Source organism: Poecilia formosa, unplaced genomic scaffold (assembly GCF_000485575.1).
Source record: "Poecilia formosa unplaced genomic scaffold, Poecilia_formosa-5.1.2 Scaffold218, whole genome shotgun sequence".
Classification (NCBI taxonomy): Eukaryota; Metazoa; Chordata; class Actinopteri; order Cyprinodontiformes; family Poeciliidae; genus Poecilia; species Poecilia formosa.
This window is the reverse complement of record NW_006800157.1, coordinates 825,631-832,049: the sequence shown is the minus strand read 5'-3', so window position 1 is coordinate 832,049 and position 6,419 is coordinate 825,631. Positions and strand designations below refer to the sequence as shown.

Sequence of the window (6,419 nt, the reverse complement as noted above, 5' to 3'; positions counted from 1 at the left end):
AGTCTCCAACTACTACAACCCAATCCCCAACTATGACTACAGCTACAGCAACATCCCCACCTACAAATTCAACACCTGCTTCAGGGCCATGTAAGTCTGGCTACAATTCATGTTTTGTCGACCATAATACTGTAAATAGAAATAAAACTGTCTTTTATTTTCCATGCTGTTCTGAATAAAAATATTTATTTCCTTCTAGATTATGTTGTTGCTCTGAATGGCAGGATCTCCACAAGTTTGTCACTGGAAAATGATTATGAGACCATTGTGAAACAGGTCAGTAACGTCATGAAATCTGATCATGATCTAATTTGAACAATATGCCTGATGAAGTTTATTCTATAGCCTGTTTTGTCTCTTGCTACGGTGTTTTTAAAATGTCTTGTTTTAAATTTGAGAGAAGAAGCAAATCAGAATCAAATTTCACTTATTAAAACCCAGCTACAGATTGACATGAACACAAATTGAGAACAATTCATAATGTGCCACTTATTTCATCTCAACAAAGCCTTGTGTTTTCCTCTGCAGATTAAAGATGAACTGGTCAGACGAGGACTGCCACCAACAATGATTGTTCGCCTCCTCAGGGCCGTGACAACAAGTCGCTAACGCCAAATATGTATCTAATACCTGTATATAACCATATAACGCTCTCTGAAGTTTCAAGTCATTTGTTCTTTTTCTGTTTCTGTATTTACAAATTTCTTTAGGAATTTGTTTTCTTTGCATGTTTTCATGCATAAAAAAATAAACAGATGTTTTTGCATGTTAGATTAGTTTATGCAGAAAATATGTTTTTGAAAAGAAAAATATTGATAAAAAAAATCTCCAACAAAAAAAGTTCAAGCTGAGATTATGAAGTAGAAATCTTTCTGTGAAGGATCAATGGTAACAGTTACACTTCTGCTCCACTAGATGGCGAGTTGAAGCTGAAAAGGACAAATGTAATAAACTGTTAATGAACTAGAAATGTTTAGAGATTTGTAAATAATCTACTGTGTGACAGTCACTGTGGTTTCAGGCCAAGCAAATAAAGATCTCTGGTATCAGCTCACAATCAGGAATCTGATTATGATAGGTGATGTGTTGAAAAAAAGGAATGCTATGTATTAGTTTTAAATGTAGATAAGATTTATATTAGCGGTTCTCAACGTGGGCGGTACCGCCCCCTAGGGGGCGTTCAGAGGACAGCACCCTGACTCTCATACTGACAGGAGGAACCTCAGAGCTCTGTTGGGTTAAAAAGCTCATCTTCTGAAGTTGTGATGTTTTTCCTCCAGCAGGCTCCAGAGGAATCACCTCAAACCAGATGATGGACTGGATTTTATTTCAATGTCATTTGTGAATGTTAGAGCCTCATTTTCAACAGTGGAGCTATAAAGGTTGAAAAAGGTCATTTTGGAGAAAATCTCATTAACATCAATATTTCCACTAAATAAGAGGCAAAAAAAAATAAAAAATAGTTTGATAAAGGAAAAGCCTCTCAGACTCTGAGCCCGACAGCATCAAACTATTTTTTATATTAGACAATTAATTTAATTTCACATAATTATCGCGGTAGAAGCCATTTAAAGTATTTGTTAAATACTTAATGAAACATATTTACTGTGTTTGGTGTTTGTTGTCAATGACGTATACTCACAAAGAACGAGGTGATTAGTCCATGTTTGTTGTTTATTGAAGGTTCAGAGGCTGTAATGAGCCACAGCAAAGGTAAACAAATGTAAAATAACCTGAACAGGTGATCAACTCTAAACCACTCACATCTTTTTACTCTCCGTCTCTCTATCATTTAAGCACACCCGTTGCCATGGCAACCTCCTGCACATTCAGTCCGTTACGATATTAGGTTTGCAGCCTTGATATTTATGTTGCGATTATTAATAAGCCTCCCTTGAACTCAGCTGTGGTTGATTAGTTAATTTTAAACTCCTGCTCTGCTAGTTATTTTGGTAATGGGACCGAAACACACAGAATTGCGCAACACCTTGTTGAAACAATAATCACTGAGATTATTATTTTTGTTGGGTCATTAATTTGAACACGTTTTGTTGACGTTTTTGTTGTTGTTCTTTAATAAAGTTATGAACGTTTTAAACAAGTCAGAGGAGGACCTGCAGGTCTCAACGTCCTGGCGGCGTTCAGTTTGTCACCTAATACCGAGAGCCATGTTGTTGCCCCCCTGCTCTAGCAAAGCACGAACAGTTCAGAAACAATATGAAATGGGAAAAAAGTTATTTATTAACTGATTAAGTCGTGTTTTAGATTGTTCTTGAAAAACTAATCAGTCACAAAGAATATAATCGCCTGGTGATGTCGATGGGTGGCAGGTATGAGGCAGTCATTGCCAGCAAAGGTTATCCCACCCAATATTAAATACTTATTCATTTTAAGTGGTAAGATATCCTAATTTACTTAACAAATCAACATGTAGAAATCAGGAAATAAAAACTGACATTCTTAACTCTTGTGTCATGGTCGTGTTTTGATGTTAAACCCAAATGTCTTCAGTGTGTTTGTGTTGCTGTTCCAATACTTTTGGAGGGGAATGTATTTCATAACTTGAAACTGACTGTATCTGACATTCATCTCATGTTTTCTTCTGCAGATCAAAGATGTACTGATCAGATGAGGGCTGCCTGCAGACATTAAGGTCTGCATGCTGAGCAAAAGCTCAGTGGAAGTAAAAAAAAAAGGCTGCCCCCTAGTGGCTAAATATGAACATGAATCTGATTCCTTCAGGAACATATGACTGGGTTTACCTATTTTAAATCTGGGGATTGTTTTATGTCGTGGGACTAAACTTAGTTATGGCAATAATCAAAAATAGGATGAATTGCATGTTTTCTATGTGGACAGGGAAACAGTGGAGCATTAAATATAGTTAATCATATTTAGAGTCTTTGTAAAGAGCTCCCTAAATAAATTATTTAAAATGAACCACTAACTTCTGTCTAAAAATAACTTTCATAATTGGATGCTGTTCTAAGAACTACGGATTTTCCATGATGGGAGAAGATCGGCTAAAATCCTGATTTGTGTTTGTGAAATGCTGATGAATGTTCTTGGTTCCATTAGGCTGCTGAGATTGTTGCATCATTTGCTGAAGATTTCTTAATGCTTGGTGTTTGTAATCGTGACAGTCTGGCGACCTGTCCAGGGTGAACTCCGCCTCTCGCCTGGAACGTCAGCTGGAGAGGCACCAGCACCCCATTAGGGACAAGGGTGTACAGAAAATGGATTGATGGATGAATGTTTGTATTCTGAAAATGAAATTTGTTCTTCATCTATCTTTCCATCCACACATTGATGAGAAGTTGTATTGAGTGTCAAGGAGGAAAAATGTAACAGCTATTGAATTGGCTTTATTTATGTTTGTATGTGCCATGAGTTTCTCCAGCTGAACACAAATAAACTGAAGTTATCTTTGAACCTAAAGAGGAACGCGCTTCAATTACTACAGTTGGAAACCAGAGATCAGGCCCGAAATCTGGGTGTAGCGATGGACTCTGACCTGAATTTTCAGACACTCATAAAGACGGTTACAAAGTTGGCCTTTTATCACCTGAAGAACATCTCCAAGATCAGAGGATTGGTGTCACAGCAAGATTTAGAGAAACTCATCCATGTGTTTAGCTTTAGTCACATGGATTACTGCAACAGAGTCTTCACAGATAGGCCTAAAAATCAATCAGATCCAGAACGCTGCTGCTGGTGTTCTGACTAAAACCAGGAAGTTAGAGCACATCACCCAGTTATAAAGTCCTTCTGGCTCCCTGTAGCTCAAAGAATAGACTTTATAATACTGTTGTTTGTTTATAAATTACTGAACGGTTTAGCACCACAATACATTAAAGGTCTGCTGTTGTCATAGGAACCTTCAAGAACCTCTAAGGTCTTCTGGTTCTGGCTCTGCACTGCAACCAGAACCAAACATGGAGAAGCAGTATTCAGCTTCTACACATCACAAATCTGAAACAAACTTCCAAAAAACTGCAAAACTGCCAAAACACTGAGTTCCTTTAAATCTAGACTAAAAACCACCTGTTGAGAGTTGATTTTGAAACCTAATCAATGAAACATTGATCAACATTTTTCAATGACAGCATTTCCTGACTTTGAGACACAAGCTGAACTACTTAAAGAGTTTCCAGTGAAAGGAAAACTAACTGTGCGGACCTTTGGGGCTCTTCACCACCCTCAATTAAACCAACTGTGATCCTCACCATCTTCATTACGGCATCACGTGTCTATCCATCGAATCCTTCACCTGCCAGTTCACTGTGCTTCAGACTGAAACACTTTGATGAGATCTGCCTTCCCCAAGGTCCATAGTGTTGTGATGATTTCATCCAGTTCTTGTTCCATGTTCTATTTCCTTTCACATCTGGGTAGGTTGTCTCTGGATGTTTATTTTATTTCATGGCTGGCTCACCAAGATTTTATACCGTCTGTTTTTCTTTTAAAGCCTAACCATAAGGCTTTAAAAGAAATGACTCCCAAATTTTATCCAAATGGTGAATTTATTTTAACAGAAGTTACAGGGAGCAAAAGAAGATTTAGTAATTATTGTTTTTCAGATATTTGTGATTCAGCTCTTCCATGTAAAATTACTCAGAAGTAAACTACTTTAGGTTTCATTCTTAACATGTGAAACTGTAAAATACAGATTGAATTAAGTATGTTAGCCATTCATTTCTCAAAGAAAAAGTCTTGAACAGTTTAAAACCTAAAAAATGTTTGAAGAAAAACACTGAAGCACCACACAGTCAGGAAACTGAATCTTTGCAATGCAAATCAAAGCATCTGAGCAGATTGTTTGTTCTCAGGTGTCCAGGTGTGACTTTGTGATGTTTGTTTTCTGCTTCCTTCAGAGTTCCCTCAACCTCTCAGAGGAATATTAACCTGTTCACCTTTGACCCTGATGGAAACCAAGTTAAATACAGACATGAACCTTTTACTGGAAAGAGCATCACCAGCGTCTGTCCTCAGTCTCTCATCAATGAGTAATAGATGTTGGTGTCAGGTTACAGGAAAACAATAGAAAATGTTTACAGGTAATGAAAACAGAACTTACTGATTCTTTAACTAATACTGAAAGGTTACTCCTAAACTAGTTAGCTGATTCATGTCAAAAAATTTTTTAGTGTCTTGTTTTATTTAACAGAAGGGGTTTACCTAAATTGTGGGTGTCTAAATTGCGGTGGTGTGGGATTAATTTGTGGCCCCTGAACAGATTATGTGCGGCCCCAACTTCTGAAAGCTTTTATTTTGCATCTTGCATTTGCAAAAAGTTGCCTTGATGTATTACACATGTTTATCAAACCTTAATGATTGTAATGGTCTTAGTGCTTGATTAGTCAAACATATTTCACATATCAGGATTAATAATTTTGTTATTTATTCAAGAAAATGAAATCAGCAGCAATTTAGAGCTGACTACCACCAATGTTATCTGAATGCTAATGACACTGAAACCGAAATAAACCCAACATTGCTACCATGTAAGATGTAACTCAGTCTACCAGTATCCTAATTAGCTATTTGCAAAGCAAACTATAGGAACTACCACAGTGCTCAACATTTGCATTAATAATTTAAATAAACACAAAGTGGGCTGCACAGTAGTGCAGTTGGTAGAGCTGTTGCCTTTCAGCAAGAAAGTTCTGGATTCGATTTCCGGCCTTGGGTCTTTATGGAGTTTGCATGTTCTCCCTTTGCATGGTGGGTTCTCTCTGGGTACTCCTGCTTCATTTAATTGGCCTCTCCAAATTCTCCCTAGGTGTGAGTGGTTGTTTGTCCTGTGTGTCCTTGGGACAGACTGGCGACCTGTCCAGGGTGAACCCCGCCTCTCGCCCGAAACGTTTGCTGGAGATAGGCACCAGCAACCCCCACCCCCAACCCCGTTAAGGGACAAGGGTGTATAGAAGATGGATGGATGGATGGATAAGCACAAAGTTGGTGTGCAAAGTTAGTTCACATCACATAATTAATCCTCAAACCACATTTTAACTTACTGTTACATGCAGACATTGATATCCAAGCAGATAAGAGATGAGGTATTAGTGCTTTTATCTCCTCTCTTCTTTCTAAGGTAATTCTGACCTTCATCAATAAAAAAATGATCTCCGTCACTTGATCCAAATCCCTGCAGTAAGACTCTAAAGAGAAACAAACAGAAGAGCTCTCATATTTTCCTGTTTTCATTAGTGGTGGAGAAAGTACTCAAAAAATGTACTTAAGTAAAAGTACAAATACACAGACAAAAATGTACTCAAGTAAAAGTAAAACTACCACATTAACATTTTACTTAAGTAAAAGTAAAAAAGTACTGGCTTTTAAAAATACTTAAGTATTAAAAGTAAAAGTACTTGCTGAATGCATTACCTAATCGCTAATACAATATCATTAAGTGAACA

At 37.4% G+C, this 6,419-nt stretch overlaps 1 long non-coding RNA gene across 1 annotated transcript; it reads left to right on the top strand.

The window, feature by feature from the left end:
- On the top strand, positions 1-732 carry LOC107838192 (uncharacterized). Its single transcript, XR_001664239.1, has 3 exons — positions 1-90; positions 200-276; positions 529-732. It is a non-coding gene; the product is annotated as an uncharacterized LOC107838192 (long non-coding RNA).
- Positions 733-6,419: the final 5,687 nt, after the last annotated feature.